Source organism: Rousettus aegyptiacus, unplaced genomic scaffold (assembly GCF_014176215.1).
Source record: "Rousettus aegyptiacus isolate mRouAeg1 unplaced genomic scaffold, mRouAeg1.p scaffold_m13_p_10, whole genome shotgun sequence".
Lineage (NCBI taxonomy): Eukaryota > Metazoa > Chordata > Mammalia > Chiroptera > Pteropodidae > Rousettus > Rousettus aegyptiacus.
In genome coordinates, this window is record NW_023416285.1 from 77,017,521 (window position 1) to 77,039,201 (window position 21,681).

At 37.4% G+C, this 21,681-nt stretch overlaps 1 protein-coding gene across 13 annotated transcripts in view; it reads left to right on the top strand.

The window, feature by feature from the left end:
• The window catches only part of PARD3 (par-3 family cell polarity regulator), a 592,207-nt gene that overhangs the window by 447,968 nt on the left and 122,558 nt on the right, over positions 1 to 21,681 (top strand). The gene's annotated exons all lie outside the window — the stretch shown is intronic.

Sequence of the window (21,681 nt, forward strand, 5' to 3'; positions counted from 1 at the left end):
GCAAACTTGAAATTATGGCTTTTCTCCTTAAGTTGTATTTTCTTTTATTACTGGGAAAGCCTCTAGTGGTAATTAAATAGATGGGGAATGACATGATTTGTTCTAATTATGATTTATTTAGAAGGGCTACTTTTTTTTTTGGTGACATGATTTTATCTTATTAAAGAATTAGTGAATGAGACGTACAGTATTGCCTGTATTTGACTTGCTTCATTGATAACCGCAGGTCCATTATGTATCAGTGTAGCATAAAGTAGTGCAATGTTAACACTACATATTTATTTCAAATTTTAACTGACTATATGACTATATATTTTTCGGCTATATATTTTTAGTGGCTATATACTTCCAATTTTAACTGAAACAATTTAAAAATATATCTTTTTCCATCTATATATTCAAACACCATGTAAAGTTAAGTTTGAAGAAAATAATGCTAATTTCTTTTTGTTTGAAACATACATATATACATGTTATTGTCATAAACGACATGCTAATCCCATCACATCTTATAATGGTTTCTTATTATCGTTGCTCTTTAGTGGAGCTGGGCTTTCAACATTAAAAACAGCAGTTTTCACTTCAAAGCATTAGCATGCACCAGTGTCACCTGGAGGACGTTTTTAAACACAGATTGATTAACTTTCCCCCAGATTTTGATGCAGTGGGTCTAGAGTGGAGCCTGAGAATTTGCATTTCTAGCAAGTTCCCGTGTCTGATTCTGATTTTGTTGGTCTGCAGTAGCCCTGCAGGACCAATGGTGTACTGGAAGCATTTCATCTATAGCACCCAGGTGTTATTTGGCTGCTGTGTTTTGCAAGTAGTCTATGTTTTAGTTACTTATTGCCAGCCATTTTTAATAGAGGTTTGCAAATACAACTGGTAACCCTCAGGCAAACCAGAAGGAAACATTTTAAAGAACAGCAAGAGGAGAAGCAGATCCTAAGGTAAAACACTGGTCAGACATTCTGTTGTCTCCTTTTTTGGGTTTTTATTGGGTTTTAGGTTTTTTGTTTTGTTTTGTTTTGTTCTGTGAAAATCTATTCGCTGTCAACTGTAATAAGAATGAATGAGTAATGTAAGTTAACATAGGTGGCTTTTGGTTTCCTTAAACTCTTTTGGTGTGATCACCTAGATTGTTCACAGTAGTTATTGTGCCAGGATTCAAAGACTAAGGTTATTATCAGTGATGGTGACATTTTCTTAAAAAACTTCTTGCAGATTTTTTGCTGCTTGTAGAGGTCAAATAGCATTTGGAGGCTATGAATGTCCCATTCAAAGTGTTTTCTTAGAAGAAAGGACAGCAGAAACACTGGCATTTTCAGTTAGTAACTTTTGGAAAAACTAAAAATAAAATTAACATTATTGATCTTTGATAAAAGCATTAGTCATTTTCAGCACTTCCACATCTAGTTTGAAAATCTAAAAAATAGTGAATGGGCTTGTAGCAGTTCACACAGCTGAAAAGTCCGACCTGACATAAGAGATGGTAGTCGGAAGGGATCTTTCCAGCTCCTGAGGTCAGAAATCATTGCTTTAAAGCCCAGTTTAAACCGCAGGGCCATACAAGAATCTAAATCCATCCTAAGGACATTTGCAAGTTTTCAAAAGAGCTTACCTGCTCAGAGCCCTGTCTGCTATTGGGCTCCATCCAGCATCCCCACCTGCATTTCTACTGTGAGCCATGCTGACCCCCACCCTGAAACTCAGCCTCCTCACAAATTTCCATCAAAATCCCACTCAGCATTGAAAAATTAAACAACAACAACAAAAATCAGCAAAATATCTCAGAGGAGACAAGTCATGGGAATGAGTCACACCAAGCATCTTAAAATCATATCATAGCCATTACTATATTTAGAAGCCCCTTCAGCCTCTCTCAGGCACAGCCCAGACAGCTGTCTATTGGAGATTGTACAGTTCTGTGCATTTGTGCCTCCAAAGGATAATTGAGCTAGAGCATTTCTAAGATACTTCTAACTCAAGAGAGGGAGATTTTTAAAAGGATCACAGAAACATTAGTTTCTTATAATTGTGCAGAGTGTAACATGCCCATTAAACAATTATATCACTAATCCAAAAAGTTGAGGCTTATCACACCTGTAAAGTATTTCTTCACTAACCAGGAACTGAACATGAATTTGGCTTAGAAATGATGGCATCACCTTTGTTGTCTTTTCCTGTGAGAGGAAGCTCTAGAAAAGTGTTTCTCAGACTTGTGTCATGTAGAGACTCTTTTTAAGACACTCTCCTGATACTGCAGTATAGACTTAAATTGTTTTGATTATAATGTTACTTAAATATGTATAAAAATAAAATAGAACCAAACTCCTTCTGTTTATAGCCATTTTACAACTATAAAACCAAACATCTTTACAAATTAAATACAAACAAAACAGCAACACCATTACATTCAAATGAACAACATTAATTTAATGTGGCCAATGATGCTGTTGTTCTATTTTATCTAAACTCCTGCACACGTCATGAATGTGGTAGGGGCTACGCCACGGCAGGCTCGTTTTAGTTTGCTTGCCCACCCCTGCAAGACGAGGGCTGACTCAGTTCACTCTTTACTTTTCTCAGTTAGATTTCTGCAGTTCTTTTGCATGTCTATATCCAGTGATCTTTAGTCTGTACACCTCATCTATGCTTCATTTTGCAGTAAGGCCACCTTGCTTCTATTACCATTAATAGAAGGGGAAGTGACTAGATAGTGAAAGTAGTAGCTTTTGGTGCTTTCATATTTGTGAACAAATTCAGATGGCAAAATAGCGCGCTTATAGGATGACTTAGAATATGCTTTTATTGTCTTTAAAAATAATCATTCAAATAGAAACATAAAACTTGAAACTCCTCAGAGAGTATTTCCTAAAAGAAGAATATACCCACCCAATAAAGAAACTCATCAACTAAATTTCACCAAAATTTGCAGTTGGTGTCTAGTAAACTTTACTATTCAACTTTTTGGATTTTGTGGTCATATAGGCAGTCAGTTGACAATCTGAAGCCTGTTCTCTCTTCTTCCTTATTTAATAGAATCCTAATTTCGTTCAGGCTGGCAGTGTGCCCAGCTAAAAATTTTAATATCCCAAGCTCCCTTACATTGTTCTGACTAATGAGTTAGAAGTCGTTTTTGGATGAGACTTCCTGCAAAGCTAGTTTTTCCTGATTCAAACAGATCTGACTCAGCTTTTTCCCTTTGCCGTTTTCCCTTCTCTCTTCCTGGAACTTAGATGGGTACTCCAAGATGGGGTTCACCTAACAACCCTGTGGAGGAAGAGGGAAACAGCTTAGGCTCTATTCCTTGTTACCCTTACTGGTTTAAATCGCCAGTGCTCCATCAGGCTTCTGTGTCGTGGAGCCAGTACCATTCTGAGTGCATTGAATCATGCACCCAAGAGCCCAAAGGGAATTATCATTTTTAGAACAAGATTATCTACATATTGGTGAAGTGTATCCCCTGGCCAAATCATTTCCACAATATTTTATAAAATTAAATAATGGACAAACTCTCCATTGTCTCTCAATCAGCTCTCTACCTTTCATTTTTTTTAGCCTTGACTTAAATGTTGTCAATCAAATGTTTGCTAGCATATACTACTATCTGCAAGCAACTCCTACCACTAGCAGTAATTCTGGTATAAAGTAGTAGATTGTTGAGTATAATGTAAAAGAGCATGAATTATGGAAGCACACTGCCTGGGTTTGAATCCAAGCTCTTCACCATCAGCTGTGTAAACTCTATGCTTCATTTTCCTTATTCGCAAAATGATAATAAGGATGGTACTTACCTCATTAGGCTTAGGGAGGACTAAGTCTGTTAGCACATGTAAAGCACTTAGCACTGTGCCTGGTCCAAAGTAAGCACTGTTTAAGTGTTTGATGTTGCATTGTTAGTTAGGAAATGGGAATTTACTCTCAGGAAAGCACAGCATCCCCATCTTGGTGCGGAAACAAGCAAACAATGAAATTGAAATGAATAAAGGTGTGTTTTATTCCTTATACTTAACATGCACATAAAGGTGTGGGGATGCAGTTCTGCTGATAACTCTTCAGTCATTAAACAGCTTGGTCTCTTACGTATTTGCCATAAATCACATCATACCATGAATAGTTTATCTTTAAATTAGGGCTTACTGAGTTTAGTATGAGATATTCCAGATTCCTCCCACAGTATAAATACTTGTAGTAAGAGTAAGTACTGCAGAATGGTTTGTTTGAGTGAATAGGGGGACAGTAGTGGAAGAACATGATTTCTCAATCAATTTCAGTCTGTCCTTTGACATTTTAAAGGTATCCATTTTGTACTTTCATAGAATTTTTTGAAGTTCTTCATATTCTACTTTCGTGAAATTCTTGCTGATTCCAAGCCTGTAAAGCTCCATGGAGTAGTGGAGTTTCGAACATCTCAAACCTTGCCTAAAATTTTGACATTTCTACTTATATTATCTCCAGCAGGGTAGGCAAGCGGGAAGGCAGATAGGCAGGAATCGTAATTTTAAAAAAATTTTAATTAAACTTATTGGGGTAACATTGGTAAATAACATTATATAAATTTCAAGTATACAGCTTTATAGCATAACATCTGTGTAGTCCATCATATGCTCACCACCCACAGTCTAGTCTCTTTCAGTAGCCATGTATTTGGACCCCTTCACCCTCTTCATCCTCTTCCCACCCCTTTCTTCTCTGTTAGACACCATTCTGTTGTCTGATTCTATGAGATTCTTTGTTTTCTTTGTTCATTTGTTGCTTTTTATTTTATATCCTATGTATGAGTGCAATCCCGTGTTTCTTGTCTTTTTCCATCTGACTTATTTCACTTAGCATAATACTCTTAAGATCCATGCATGTTGTCACAGATGGCAGTATTTCATCTTTTTTCTGGCTGAGTAGTATTCCATTGTGTGTGTGTGTGTGTGTGTGTGTGTGTGTGTGTGTGTGTGTGTGAGAGAGAGAGAGAGAGAGAGAGAGAGAGAGAGAGAGAGAGAGATCTTCTTTATGCAATAATCCATCAAAGGACATTTAGATTGCTTCCATGTCTTGGCTATTGTGAATAATGCTTCAATGAACATAAGGGTACATGTATCTTTACGAATAAGTATATTCAAGTTTTTTAGGTAGATACCCAGAGGAAGAATTGCTGGATCACATGGTATCTCTATTCTAATTTTCTGAGAAACCACCATACTGTTTTCTATAGTGGCTGTACCAATTCACATTCTCACTAGCAGTGTGCGAGGGTTCTCTTTTCTTCACATCCCCTCCAACACTTGTTATTGCTTGTTGATAATTGGTGTGAAGTGGTATCTCATTTAGGTTTCGATTTGCATTTTCCTTAGAACTAGTGATGTTGAGCATCTTTTTATATATCTATTGACAACCTGTATGTCTTGGAAAAGTAAGTTTCTATTCAGGTCTCCTGCCAACTTTTTAAATTGGGTTGTTTGATTTTGTTGTTGAGTTGCGTGAGTTCTTTATATATTTTGGATATTAGCCTCTTATCAGAGGTATCATTTGCAAATATTGTCTCCCATTCAGCTGGCTGCCTTTTTGTTTTGTTGACGGTTTCTTTTGCTGTACGGAAGCTTTTTAGTTTGATGTAGTCCCATTTATTTATTTTTGATTTTACTTCCCTTGCTTTGGGGTCAAGATCACAAAAACTCCTAAGAGAAAAGGTCTATAAGTTTAGTGCCCATGTTTTCTTCTATTTATTTTATTGTTTCAGGGCTTATATTCAAGTCTTTAATCCATTTTGAGATAATTTTTGTGTATGGAATCAGGTAACAGTCTAGTGTCATTCTTTTTCATGTGGCTTTCTATTTTTCTTTCTCAGCATCATTTATTGAAGAGGGTTTCCTTTCTCCATTGTTTGTTTTTGCTCCTTTGTCAGCAAATTCCCACGTACATGTGAGTTTATTTCTGAGCTATCAATTCTGTTCACTGGTGAATTTTACAAAACATTCAAGAAAGATTTAACATCTTATCTTCCTTCAAACTTTTAAAAAAACCTAAAGAAGAGATAATGCTTCCTCATTCATTTTACGAGGCCAACATCACCCTGACACCAAAACCTGGCAAGGACAACACACAAAAAAAGAAAATTACAGGCCGATATCTGATGAACATAACTGCAAAAATCCTAAACAAAATATTAGGAAATTGAATACAACAATACATTAAAATAATTCATCACAATTAAGTGTGAGGTTCATTCCAGGGATACAAGGGTGGTTCAACATATGTAAACTAATAATTGTGATACACCATAACAGCAAAATAAAAGAGAAAAATTATATGATCACATTAATAGATGCATTTAACAGGATACAATATCTATTTACGATAAAACACTCAGTAATAGGTATAGAAAGGAAGTACCTCACCATAATAAAGGCCATTTATGACAAACTCTCTGCCGATATTAAACGCAGTGATGAAAAATTGACAGTTTTTCTTCTAAGATCAGGAATAAAATAAAGGTGCTCACTCTTGCCACTGTTATTCAGCATAGTACTAGAAGTCTTAGAGCTATCAGGCAAGAAAAAGAAATAAAAGGTATCAAATTGGAATGATTTGTAGATGACATGATTCTATATATAGAATACCCTAAAGACTCCATTAAAAGACTATTAGAAACAGTCAACAAATATAGTAAAGTTGCAGCATGCAAAATCACTATACAGAAATCCATTGCATTCCTGTATACTAACAATGAAATATCAGAAAAAGATATGAAGAAAGTAATCCATTTACAGTTGCAACAAAAGAATAAAATACCTCAGAATAAACTTAACAAAAGAAGTGAAAGTCCTTTATACTGAAAACTACAAAGAAATTTAAGACACAAAGAAATTGAAAGATATTTCATGTTCATGGTTTAGAAGAAGTAGGATTGTCAAAATGGCCAAATTACCTAAAACAATATACAGACTTAATGCAATCTCTGTCAAAATCTCAATGGCATTTTTCACAGAGATAGAGAAAAAATTTGTCAGATTTGTATTTTACCACAAAAGACTCCAAATAGCCAAAGCAATCCTGAGAAAAAAGAACAAAGCCAGAGAGGCACCACTCCCTGACTTCAAACCATACTACAAAGCTGCAGTAATAAAAACAGTATGGCATTGGCAGGAATCATGATCTTAAGAATTTTCACAGACTGTGTTCTAGAACAGTGATTTTTAAAAATTTTAGCATGTATGCAAAGGATCTGAAATACTTCTCATAAATACAGTTTTGTTGATCTCCACTCGTAAGTGTTCTGATTCAATAGACCTGATTGGGGACTGAGAACACACATTTTCAACAAGCACCTCAGTTGACTGTAATGCATCCAGTCTATACACCCTTTGAAAAGCAACACTCTTGGGCTAATGAAAAAATCAATTGGAACTCCAGTATAAGTTTATTAAGGTCTGTTAAACATGAAGCTGTAAAATAATTTATAATTTCCATACTGAATACAGCTTTATCTTGACATTCATAAATTTCTATTGTTCACCTATGACTAAATAATCATCTTTTTAAGAAGGTCAGTCAACAAGTATGGTATTTCTAAACTTTATTCAGTGTTGCTTAACACCAAAAATGTATTTTAATGTGTTACATAATTTCAATTTAAAAGTTTATTATGCTATGAATTCTAACAAAGAAATGATGGAATGCTGGTCAGTAATGTTTTCTTTTTTTAACTTGAGGACACCATAAAAATTGTATTTTTCTGTCCAGATATCAGAATCTGTATTTAAAAACTCCACCGAAAGACAGCTCTAACAGACATTTGCTGACTGTCACCATGCAATCATTTGCCACCAAGAGTGCATTGTACTCAAATATAATTGAAATAAAATAGGTACTGTGCTGCTATAAATCTAAATAGCAGGAAAATAGTAGGCTAGACTCCCCCAGCTTGTTGAGGGCACTTTAATGGAAACATAAATACCATAATCATATGCTTTTTGCATTCATTTTACCACTAAAGAGAAAATGCCAATTTTAAAAGAAATGACCTTTGTGAACTTGTTTTTCCCCCATTAAAACTGGAATCCAGCTGTGTCAAAAGTAAGTCTGGCAAACACAGAAGACTAATTTTCTTAGAAACAGGCAGTTATTAAACATGTACTCTTAAAAATGTTGGGTCACATAACAAAGTTGTATTTGCTATTCAAAAAATAAAATACCACTTTATTTACTTGGTATTATTTATCTCTGCCTTTCTTGAAATGTGAAAAAGTAATTCTCAAATGTAGTAAATGACATTGTCATATGAGTTTTGCAAGTTGGTGCCATCGCTAATTAACGTGCTCTTCCCTGGCCCCATATCTGTGCCCTTAGCTATTTATTTCTGCCCTTGGCCGGCTCCATTCACCTCAGCAGATGTTCCAAACTTTCTGGTTCCCTTCAACATGCCTCTCATCTCTACACCTATCCCCCACTGACATCTGCTCCTGGGCTCCTTCTCTCTTCCTACCTGCTTAGCATTAGCGTTCCGTGTTCCAGGCCAGCTTTGGGAACCCTGCCGTTTCCCAGCCCCACCCCCTGCAAGGGGCCTGCTCCATCAGCCTGTGCCTCTGCTGGCACTTCTACATAGCTGGTTAACATCCTAATGTCTTTATCACATGTTTTTAAAACATTCTTTTTTATCCTCTAGCTAGTTTCTGCCCAATTTTCCTCTTCGCTTACAATCCTTACTTCTTGAAAGGTTAATCTAGATTTGTTACAGACTGCTGTATCTTCTTTCCCACATCTTGTTCACTACATGTGATAGACAGAATAGTAGACCCCAAAGATGCCCATGCCCTAATCCCCGGAACCTGTGAATATGTTACTTCATATAGCAGAAGAGACATTGCAAATCTGATTCATTTAAAGATTTTAAAATGGGAAGATTTTTCCTGGAATATTCAGATGGGCCCAATGCAGTCTTTGTAAGTGAATGACAAACAGGAGAGTTAAAGAGATTTGAAGATGCTAGGCTGCTCGCTTTGAGACAAGGAATGCAAGTGCATTCTTTTCTAGAGTCCCCAGAAGGAACACAGCCCTGCCAACACCTTCATTTTGGCCCAGTGAAATCCGTTTTAGACTTCTGACCTCCAGAACTATCATATAATAAATTAGGGTTATCTTATGGCAGTAAGTTTATGGGACTTGATTACAGCAGCCATAGTATGTTAGTTTCCTAATGGCCTCCTACATGCCTTATTCAGTAAGCACTTCTCCTTTCCTTCTGGATCACTCTGTAGTGTTACTGCTCTCTTAGTTTGTGTATGATACGGCTGTCTCTTGCTTCCTCCTGTTCTGATTCTTTCTGAACTATCTCTAGAGATTCTCTTCTACTTGCCCCTGAATTTTAGATTCCCTAGGAAAATAACTACCATTGCTAAGAGCTGTATACCAGTGCTATCCCCTAGGGGTTATTTTTGGATAAAGTTTTAACTACCATGCGGCACTGGGCAATGCATAATCTGCACTAGCCCAGCCCTCTCCTTGAAGGCCCAAATTCCTGGAGCTCAGTACCACCCGGGAATGCATTTCCTATCTTTCAGGCATCTAAACCTGAACTATCCAAAACCGAATTCATCATTTTTCATTCCAAACCTCCTCTAGTTTCGTGGACCTAATCTCAGAGAATGCTGTCACTACCCACACATCTGCTCAAGACATAAGCCTTTCTTTTGCATCCAGTCCCCTGCCCCCACATCAGTTACAAGGCCTACCAATTTTACATTCTAGATCACTCCAAATCTTTTCTCTCCTCCTGCACCACTACACATGGATACTGGCAGCAGCCTTCTGACTCTCCTCCAGCCTCCAGCTTTGTTCTCCTCAAATCCCTACTTCACTCAATAGCTAAAATTTTCTAGTGAAAATAAAAATGACATTCTCTTGTTTAAATTATTCAGTGGTAGTTTATTATCTCCACGATGCAGTCTAAGGCCTCAGCATGGTGTCCGTGGGCCTCTAAGACTTCCCTTTTCAGCCTCATCCCTAATTACAAGAGAATGTGTAGTATTGGTTCACCTCATACTTTACTAATAGAGAATCGGTCTTAAAGTATAAATCCAACTTCATCTAATACATGCGTGAATTAAGTGGCTCTCTGGTGCTATATGTTCTACAAATGTTAAATTTTGGTGAGTATAAACAAGCAATCAACATCCATAAAGCTAGTCTAATATAGTTAGAGATGCAGCAATTAAATTAAAGGCTGAGGTGACATAAACAACCCAACAAATGAAATCTTGAAAGTAATGAAGCCATAAATAAGGTCATGGCTAATTTTAAAACCTTCTTGTTTAATTCTTTTTGTTGATTAACATTGCCTGAAACCACAATTTGTTTGTAGAAGTAATGTGTAATGGAGTTGTTTGTTTATATATTTATTTTAGCCTTTGAGAATGTTTAAATATTCTGTAGAAATATGAGGATAAGCAAAAACTCTTTTAGACCTTGATAGTAGTTTTTAAGCAAATAGCCTTGCAGCAGAGGCTGTTTTTTATTTTACTGTCTTTTGCTCTGCAGGGCACTGAACTTTTGGGTCTTTGACGATGAGCTGGCCACGCTGTGGTCAAAATCTCCTTGAGCTGCTTGGTATTTCTTTTTACTTTAGCCTTCTAATAGAAGCTCCAATGTCCTGCTTTACCTAAAGCTTGGTTTGATAACTTATCTGGCCAAGCCTTCAGTTCTCCTGTTTGTTAGATGATCCAAACCCATGGATTCAAGTACCAATCTCAGTGGTACTTAGTGGTCTTATGTTAGTGTTATTTCCTTTCTTGCTCCTGCACAAGGATGAAATATTAGTCAACTATTAGTATAAATTAATGGGGATTTATGTGAAGCCCTGTTGTGAGATGCATTTTCAATTTTTCGGGAGACTTTATCACGACTCGAATCCAAAATCCATTTTAAATTAACTTCCCAGATATTCTAGAGCTTTTTCTTGGGCACCTCAAGCCCTCCATGTGGATTACCATTTGATTATTCTCTGTTTGTTGCTTTAATTTTTTCCCTTCCATTAGTTCCCCATTGATTGATTTTGCTTAACTTACGGAGAAGCAATAGTTGATTTAAAAAGATATTTGTAGCTGAGAAATGCTTTGCTTCTTCCACTAAAATAGATGTATATATAGGAATGTGAAAATTCCAAACTTTCTGTATCATTTACAGAATAGAAAATGACTAGCCAATTCATATGTCCTATGAATATTTAGTAATTATTTGAATATGCATTTGAAATTGCATGAATGGGACTTGATAAATGTTCATAGAATGAATGAATCAATGGGTGAATGTAGATAAGTATATGTATACATTTCCGTAAAACCCACAAATATTTTTAAACTGAATTTTCTTTTTTAGTTTATGCCTTCAATTATTAGTTCTACCCAACCGAATGTACAGGTATTATAGTGTTTAATCCTTAGGAATACAGAATTTTGGAAATGTTTGTTCTCAAAACAAGATATTTTGGGGCCAAATAAGTGCCTCCAAGGTGATTCCTTTGGCAAGGTGGCAGCAGGGTAGCTCTTTCAGCTTGAGATTTTTACAGATGTATTTACCATAATTTAAAAAGTTAAACATATTTCATTGGAGAAGAAACTAACCTTAGCCTAAATTTGTGCTTCTTTAATACCCTGTTTTAACTGAAATTGTTGGCCGCCTCCATGGGCAACTCACCCAGCCCAGCTTCTGGTGATGTTAACCCGCCCAGAGATGAGCCTGACTGAGCCTGGGACAAACCAGAAAACAGCAGGCCACTGAACCCAGCTCATAACAAAACTGAGGCTATCCAAATGAAATGAAGAACACTACCTTCTGGAGTCTGGAGAATTTCCTGGGCGTGCAGGAATGCGTCCTAAAATGCTGTGACTTGGATTTAATTGGTAATGTCAGTCTGAATAGAGGAAAGAGCATAAAGTCTGAATTAGAGAATATGTTCAAAGATACCATACCTGACTTTAAAGTGCATCTAGCAACTCAAATAAAGGGCTAAGAGTGTTTCACTTAGGAAACTTTTCTATTTTAAACATAGATTGTTTTTATTCTAATTTATATGTAAATTAAATTTGCTTAAATTTTGTTTCGATGATACTCATTTGTTGAATTTAAAATAACTGTACGTCACCCACCTAAGAAACATACTACTATAGTTTCATGTTAACTTGATATAATTCTGGAATCATGAAAATGTATTTTAAAAATAAAAGTATATTGTTGCCTTCTATGAAAGCAGATGTGATTTACAAGAAAAAGTTTGCCACTCAAGAATTTATTGATTATCATGACTTGAAAACACTTTCTTTCAAATAACTCTGCCTAACAACCAAGTATTAGATATCTTTTGCTTTTCTGGTCTTGCTTTGGTATTTAGCAAATCATTTAATACCAGGTACAAAGTTTGAAAAGTAATTTGGTGCTTAGTCTTTTGAAGGTCATAATAAAGTGGACTTATATCAGTCACTCTGTCAGAGAAGTAATAAAGAAAAATTTTAACTACAAGTTTATTTTAAATTCTAATGTCACTTAGAATCCGAAAGAAGGTTAAGAGGAAGGGTGGGTAGGATGCAAATGGAACTGAGGTATGTATGCTGGGAGACATAGGATATCAATTTGATCAGCTTTCGGACTATACAACGCCAAGGATTTCCATAAAACTACTAATTATCAATTTGGACAAGTATGGTGATTTTTCTGGCAGATGGCAGTCAGTATCTTGAGGATGAGGCGTTTCTCCAGATTTCACAAAGTCATCATGTGGCCTGCAGGGGAAAGGAGGAGAACCTGGAAAAATGACTTATATGGAGGAGTTTTGTTTTTGTATTTGCAAACTGCAGTAGCATAACTATACAAAAGCAACTACTTTGTCACCAAAACTGAAGCTGAGGATAAAATCTTATTTCTAATCCTCTTTTTCTTCAGTTTTCTTCTTTCCCTTAGTCTATGTGTTTAGGCTTTGTAAAATATTCAAAGGCTTAAACTCTTTGAATAGCCCAAAGTTCTTATCCATGTTTATCTTCCATGCTCTGTGACTGTCTGTTCATCTCCCCAGAAGTTATTCAGCGGCTACTTTGTGACAAAAATTGTGGATGGCGTCTGGGATATAGAAATGGGCAAGACCTGATTGACCTCCCATGCTATTCTCATTTGGTGCCACATGACCGACCACACACAATATGTTTACATAGAATGATAGGAATTAAATAGAAGGCTAAGGTGATTGACTTGGGTTAGGGAAGAAGGGGATTCTAAAACCTGGTGTGCTTGAGCTGCATCCTAAATAGGTCAGAACTATATGTGTGTGTGTGTGTGGTGTGTGTGTGTGTGTGTGTGTGTGTGTGTGTGTGTGTTGGCTTTTGACTGACAGTGTAGTCTAATTAAGATGCTGGATTTATGTACTCCTGGTAAATATTAAACATGGACAACCCTTTCCTATGTAAATTTCTTAATACTTTCTGCCCCTAAAGGCTGCTGGCAGAACTGGTGTGGCTTTTCTCTGAGTGGTCTGATTTTTTGAAAAATTTTATGAGATTTCAGCAAGTAAGGCTTTCTTTGCCTTGAGGGCTCTTGCTTTGTTTTGAACCTCAAGTTGATGGGGCATTGAGGCCTACAGAATAGTGACGTGGAGCCAGGACAGGAGTTGATGCTGCAGGCCCTATTAGGCCATAAACAGGTGGTTTCTTCATGGGGAGTCCGGGATTCAGGTGCCTGAGCAAAAGCTGTGATTGTTGATATTGACTTTATGGATCAGTTCCAAAATAAATCTATAAGAGTATTAATGTCTTTAAGACAGTATCACTTTAAGCATCTGAGGAATTTAAAATTCTCATTTTGGCCATTCATGACTATGAATGACATATAATTTGCAATAGTATTAGGGCCTGCCAGCTTTGCTGGAGCAACTACATTAGTTACTGATAGTATCTGTTGAGCATCTACTGGACACAAACTACTTCACTTAGTCAGTTCAGAAACATTGGTTGATCTCATGAAGTCATGATTTAATCAACAGCTTCCTTCTGATATTCTAAGGAATTTCACTTGCATCTGGGAGAGTCCCATTAACCTTCTTTGTAATGAATGAATCCAAAATATACTACCTTTCTTTTAGAAGATCAGAATCTGAATTGTCTTGTTTTTTTTCTATAATATTTCCAGCTTCTATACTAGATCAAGGCAAACTGCATGTAGATGTAGTGAGACCCTTGCTGTCTGGGGTTTATGATGTCCAATAATCCTGACCCACTTATAATTGAAACAGTGTGTCAAATGACTTTCCAAAGGGCAGGCAGTGTTCTCATTGTTTACTATTATTGCATGAGAGCATCACTTTTACATCTGGATACGGATAGAAGTATTTCAAGCCATACAGACTGAATCTGTCAAAATTCTAATAAGAATGTGTTAGCAAATATGGAAAACAAAACAATGGCCTACGAACCAGAAATGTTCAATATACCTTCTAATTTTCGAGAAAGGAAATATCCAGGATTGCAATAAGTATAGAACCATTACTCTAATTTCTCGAGTTGATGCAACAAAGACTTCTACTTTATATGGAGCAAGAAATGCTGGTTGTTTGAGATGGACTCAAAAAAGGAAGAAGCACTTGAGATCTAATTATGAGCATTTGCTGGATACTGGAGTGCCGCAAAGAATTTCAGAAGAAGGTTAGTCTGTGTTTTATAGACTACAGTAAAGCCTTTTGACAGCATGGATCATGAAAAGCTCTGGCTTCCTCTGAAAGAAATGAATTTGCCTCAGCACTGGATTGTCCTGATGTGTGACCTGTACTGTGGACAGCAAGCCACTGTCAGGACAGAATATGGAGAGACAATGGCTTCCTGCAGACAAAGGTGTCAGACGAGGGTGCATTTTATTTCCCTATTCGATTAATCTGTATGCAGAACATAAACAAAAAAACTGGGCTAGACTCAGAGAAACGAGGAGGGAGAATTATTGGAAGAAATATCAATAACTTAAGATACGCAGATGACACCATATTACCGGCGGAAAAGAGCAATGATTTGAAACAACCTCTGGCGAAAGTGGAAGAAGAAAATGCCAAGGCAGGACTGCACTTGAGCATTGAGAGGACACAAATTGTGACTACAGAAAAAATACACAACTTTAACATAAATGAAAACAACATTGAGATTGTTAAAGATTTTGCTTACTTTGGTTCAGTCAGCAATTCAAATGGAGACTGCAGCCAAGAAATCAAGAGAATGCTGAGACTCAGAAGGACAGCAATGGAAGGATTAGGACAAATCATGAAGGGTAAAGATGTGTCATTAGAGACCAAGGCTAAAGTCATTCACATCCTTGTATTCCTAGTTACTATGTACAGATATGAAAGTTGGATGGTAAAGAAAGCTGATAGGAGAAAAAGTAATTCATCTGAAATAGGATATTGGAGGAGAGCTGTACAGACACACTGGGCCACCAGAAAGACCAAGTAGGTCCTAGAGCAAAGTAAGCCTGAAACAGATCTGGAGGCAAAAGTAACAAACCTAAAGCTGTCTTATTTCTGGCGCATTGTGGGAAAGCGAGTTCTTTGGAAAGGACAGTAATGCTGGGAAAAATAGGCAGCAGAAAAAGAGGAAGGCCAATACGAGATGATTGACTTCATAAAAGAAGTCACAGGCAAAAGTCTACAGGGGCTGAGCAGAGCTCTTGAGGACAGGATACTGTGGACATCACTCATTCATAGGGTCACCAGGATGCAGTGTCACGTAACACACCCAGAGTCTTGAAAGTGTTTAAAAGTCTAATGACTATGCCAGTGCCACACACATGTATGTACATTGTGTTCTGAGAGAGATGAGAAACTATGGTAAAAGTAATGTTTCCTGCAGCACTGGTGTAAGCTCCACTGTCGTAGGAGCTGGGACAGAAGAAAGCAGGTGTCCTGCCATGTCCCCATCACTGCAGGGACAGGCATGTAGAGCCAGGTGTTACCCTTTCTTATGGACTGATGTTTTTCTTGAGTGCTTGCTGAGCTCTGGCACGTGCTTGCACGTGGCTGCTAGGCTGAGTTTTCCCATGTGAGCTTCCAGCTTGAAACCCTTCATTGCAACAGTGGGAAGGAGGGCAGCCAAGAACATTGTTAGTCAGGGAGAGGAAGATGGGCCAGGCAACAAGTTGGTTGGCATTCTAAGCAAATTCTGGGCCATTGCGGAGCCTCAGTTCTTAGGAGGGAGTGAGGCACAGGTGCTTTCTAGGTGGAATGTCATGCTCCCCGGAGTGCTCCCCTTCAAAGAGCCCAGCTGCCTCTCTGGGAGCCTGGCTCAGTGTCTGCAGCAGCTGGAGGGGTGGGGAGGGTGCAGGCAAGTCCACCAGCAGCGATTCAAGTTAGTCGATATGAGGAAACACAAATAATTTCAAATCCGAACTCCTCCTCCCCCTCCCTGCACTCCCTAACTACATTTTGTCTGTTTTATTCATAGCTATATTCCAGAGCCTAACACATAAGCATTCTAATATGTTAAATATTTGAATGAATGAGTAAACCAGTCATCATCAGCACAGCAAAGACAGTTTATGGGTGTAGTATATGATAAGGAAAACTGGAACCTGTATGTCAGTAGAGGGGGCTCACTTTAGAAAAAACGTGGAATTTCAACGAAATGTAGTTAAACATTTTAATTGTTAAAATTCCTTTTGCTTATATGTTAAGTCCATAGTTCTTATGGGTTTCCTAGAGCTTATGTAATTTGAGGTGGGTAGGGGTAGGGAGGATGTCGTAGGGGACCGTACAATATCATATGCTATGATAGGACGTGCTATAGGTATGGTGAAGATTCCAGGCTCTGGAGCCAGCCTGAGCTCACAGCACAGATCTGTCAGTTAACCTACTATGCTCTGTTTTTTGTATCTGTAAATGTGGATAATAACATTGGGTTTTTGTGGGAATTTTTTTGAGGATTAAATGAATGACTGCACATAAGTCATTGTTTCTATTTAATAATTTTTTAATTTTTCAATTACAGTTGGTATACAATATGTTAGTTTCAGGTGAACAACATAGCGATTAGACATTTACATAATTTACAAAGCGATCTCCCCAGTAAACCCAGTACCCATCTGACACCTTAGGTAGTTATATTATTGACTGTATTTTCTATGATATACTTTACATCTCCATGACTATTTTGTATCTGCAAATTTGTACTTTTTCATCTTTCCCCTGTGTTCACTCATCCCCCTAAGCCCCACTCATCTTGCAACTGTCAAAATATTCTCTGAGTTTGTTTCTGTTTTGTTTGTTTGCTTTGCTTTTTAGATTCTTCATATAAGTTCCATGTGTGATATTTGTTTTTCTCTGACTTTCTTAGCATAATACTCTCTAGGTCTATCCATGTCATCACAGACAGCAAGATTTCATTCTTTTTTATGGTCGAGTAATATTCCATTGTATATATGTACCACCTCTTCTTTATCCATTCATCCATTGAGGGCACTAAGTTTGCTTCCATAACTTGGCTATTGTAAATAATACTACAGTGAACATATAGAATTAGTGTTTTGGGTTTCTTCAGATAAATACTTAGAAGAGGGATTACTAGGTCCTTCTTGGTTTCTTGTTATAGACTTTGTTTGCAAGTCTATTTTGTCTGGTATAAGCATTGTTACCCCAGCTTTTTTATTTTTTATTTCCATTTTCATAAAATATATTTTTCCAACCATTTGCTTTCAGTTTTTGTGCGTCTTTCAATCTGAAGCGAGTCTCTTATAGGCAGCAAATGAAAGGATTTTGTTTTCTTATCCATTCAGCCACCTCATGTATTTTGATTGGAACATTTAATCCATTTACATTTAAGTAATTGTTGATAAATATGTCATTTTATTATTCATATTTTTATCTTTTTTTTCTTTTTCTTCATCTTAAAGAAGTTCCCTTTAATATTTCTTGTACTGATTTGATGGTGATGAACTCCTTTAGCTTTTTCTTGCTTGGGTAGCTCTTTATCCTTTGATTCTAAATGAGAGCTTTCCTGGGAAGAGTAATCTTGGTTGTAGGTCCTTGCTTTTCATCACTTTGAATATTTTATGCCAATCCCTTCTAGTCTGCAAAGTTTCTGTTGCAAAATTAGCTGACAGTCCTATGGAAGCTCTCTAGTAGGTAAGTAGCTGCTTTTCTCTTGCTGCTTTTAAGAGTCTTTTTTTGTCTTTTACTTTTGGCATTTTAATGATGATATATCTTGGTGTGGGCCTCTTTGGGTTAATCTTATTTGAGACTCTGCATTTCCTGGATTCTCAATCTCCTTCACCAGGTTAGGGAAGTTTCTGTCATTATTCCTTCAAATAGGTTTTCCATTCCTTTCAATTCCTCTCTCTCTTCTCCTTCTGGTACTCCCATGATGTGAACTTTGGTATGCTTAATGTTGTCACAGAGGCCCTTTAAACTATCCTTATTTTTTGGATTGTTTTTGCTATTCTAATTGGGTATTTTCTGTTACCTTATCTTCCAAAGTGCTGGTTTAATCCTCTGCTTCATCTAATATACTGTTGATTTTCTCTAATATATTCTTCATTTCAGTTGTTGCATGCTTCATTTGTGACAGGTTCTTTTTTATGTTTTCTATCTCCATTTTTTGTTTCCTATCTCTTTGTCAAAGTTCTCACTGAGATTACCGAACATCCTTATAACCAGTATTTTGAACTTTGCATCTGGTAGATTGCTTATCTCCATTTTGTTTTCATTCTTTTTCTGGAGCCTTATTCTATTCTTTCAGTTAGGACATGTTCCTTTGTCTCCCCATTTTTTCTGCCTCTCTGTGTCTGTTTCTATGTATTAGGTAGAGTTACTACATCTCCCAGTCTTAGTAGAGTGGCCTTCTGTAGTAAGTGTCCTATGGTACTCAGGGGTGCAGTCTTCCTGGTCACCTGAGCTGGGTGCTCCAAGTATGTCCCTTATGCTTCCCTTGTGAGTACCCTCCTGTTGTAGTTGAATCTTTCTCATGGTTGGCATGTCGATGGGAGGGATTGCCCCTCAGGCTGATATCATTTTGAGTACTGGCCATGACTGTAGCGGAGGAGCTGACCCTACAGAGCAGGATTCACTTTAGCAGGGCTCTGGTACCAGCCAAGTCTGCCCTTTAGGTGTGTCTTTTGTGGAGATTGTTGGGTGGTGCTCTAGTATAGCTTGAATGTGGCTACCAGGTGTGTTGATTTTGGAGTGTCTTAGGTGATATAGGCCATGGCGAGCCACTGTCTGCGCTCTGCCTGTGGCAACTTGGTTTGAACTATAAAGTGATATGTAGATGGCTACCGCTTGTGCTGGGCTTGGAGGTGCCTGGGAGAAGCTAAGCTGCAAATGGAGGCTGGTTGCTGCTAGTGCCATACCTGGGGCTGCTTATGAAGAGGTTTGTACAGGAAAACCACTGGAAGTGACTTGGGTTGGCCCACAAGTTGTTTGGGGCGGGGTCTCAGGGTGGGGCAGTCAGTATTAGTCAGGTTGATGGAGACTTAAATATGGCACCCAATGGAGTCTGAATGCTGGGAGGGGGAAGGGCTCAACAAAGGAACAATGACTTCTCCAAGCACTTCTGTCTAGGAGAAAGCTGTCCTCCTTCAGCCACTGCCCTGTATCCAGGTAATTCAGTTTCTTCCCAAATATCTCTGGCACGTTTCAAGCTACTCTTTCAGCACTGGAGCTCAGGGAAGGTGAGTCTGTCATTGAGTAAGTTCATTCATAGACCCTTTAAGAGGAATGCCTGGGACTCCAGCAGCCATCTATTTCACTCAGCAATAATCTCTGCTGGTTTTCACAGCCAGAAGTTATGGGAACTTCTCTTCCTGGCATTGGAACCCTGGGCTGGGGAGCCTGATGCGGGGCTGGGGCCCCTTGCTCTGCAGATGGGACCTCTGCAGCTGAGACATCTCTCCAAATTTTTAACCACCTCACATGGGTGTGGAAACAGTGTATTTTGCATCTCTACTCCTCCTACCAGTCTCATCATGGCTTCTTCTGTATGTCCCTAGATCTGGGACTTCTGTTCAACTAGACTTCAGGTGATTCTCAATGTTTTTCTGTAGTTTTAGTTGTAATTTCTATGTGGTTGTTGGAGAAGGTAAGCAAAGCATTACCTACTCTCCCATCTTGACTCACATAAGTCACTGATTACTGTATGGAACATAGGAAGAGTTCAGGAGGTATTATTTCTTATTATTACTATTATTATTACTTGCTATTATTATTGTTATTATTATTACTATTTTATTCCTCCACCACCATGACTGCCATCATCATCTAGATTCTTGAGTTTTAGCACATTTAGAAGCTAAAGTTTGCTGCAAAATTGTTTTTGCAAGAGTATGATATATGGGGATTCTATATATTTTTTAGCATCTTGTGTATATAAACCTACTTTAGGTTTCTTAACTTTTTATTTCGATATTGCAATCAATGTGTGCAGCTTTTTACTTTATATACTGGTGCTAAAATGTGCATTGCTGTGGACATTTGATTTATTTCTGTACTTAAGAAACAATATAGTCTACAGTGATTGGTGTAGTGCTTACTTGAATAGCCACAGATCCTTTTCCAAAACAGGGGACTAAGGTGGACGAGGGTTGTGATATGAGAGGACGTGAATGAAGATGGTGCAGGCCTGGGGCTGGAGTCAGATATCCCACAGCTAGTGATGCAGCCTGTGGATGTACCCACCTTTGGAGACACTATTTATGGGGTGGAATAATAAGGTCATTTTAAAAAGCTCTGCTATATTGAAATAAAAATTACCATGTAATTGCATAATATTACTATTATAAATGCATTACTGTATTCATTATATGGTAATTAATTAAAATAAGGTCCAATGTTAATAAATATGTAGTATAAAGTGTTGTTGGTGTTTTATTTATGGTAAACAAGAAATATCTCAAGTGATTTTTTTTTTAAATTCCCAGCTTGGAAATGACAAATCAAATATTGAAAGATGTTAGAACTTTCTTTTTTACGATGTTTTTTTCTTACCTGGGATCAACTATATACATACCTCACAAAATGAAGTCTCATTATACCCAAGGATAGCTAAATGCCCGTCAAGGAATAAATGAATGCGTTTGAGTTGTTTTAATTAGCTAGGTGTGATTTAAAGGTTGCTGAAATCAAAAAGGCTTATTCATTTTTCATCAATAATCACTTACCTTAATATTTCATTAGAACCTGCTGATTTGCAGACCTCCTTCTGGGCTTTGATTCATTATGACTGCAGACATAATTTAACTTTCTCTCTTTTTCTCATTCTGTATTATACTCTTTCATCTCTGAGACACTGTTAAGATGTTTCCAACATTCACGAGGTTGCTAATTGATCCAACTTTTTTTTTTAACTGTACTTAAAGCTAAGAGTTCTAGGCTGTGGAAAGCTCTGTGAGTGTGTGTGCGTGCGTGTGTGTGTGTGTGTGTGTGTGTGTGTTTAGGCAGTTTTCTTTCATCGTTTGAACAGCTCATAATAACATGCACATTTTCTGTTTCATATGTTCTGAGAGTAAGGACTGATTTATCATATGCAAAACTCAGGAAGTAAATAGTTTGGACACATTCTTAGACTATGCCATCAATTTGAAAGAACAAAGCATCTTGTGTGTGGCATACTCAGCAGATGAGATCACTAATTGTGCATGTACTTTATTTTCAAAACATTTCTCTGGTTGCTTTTAATGCAGACT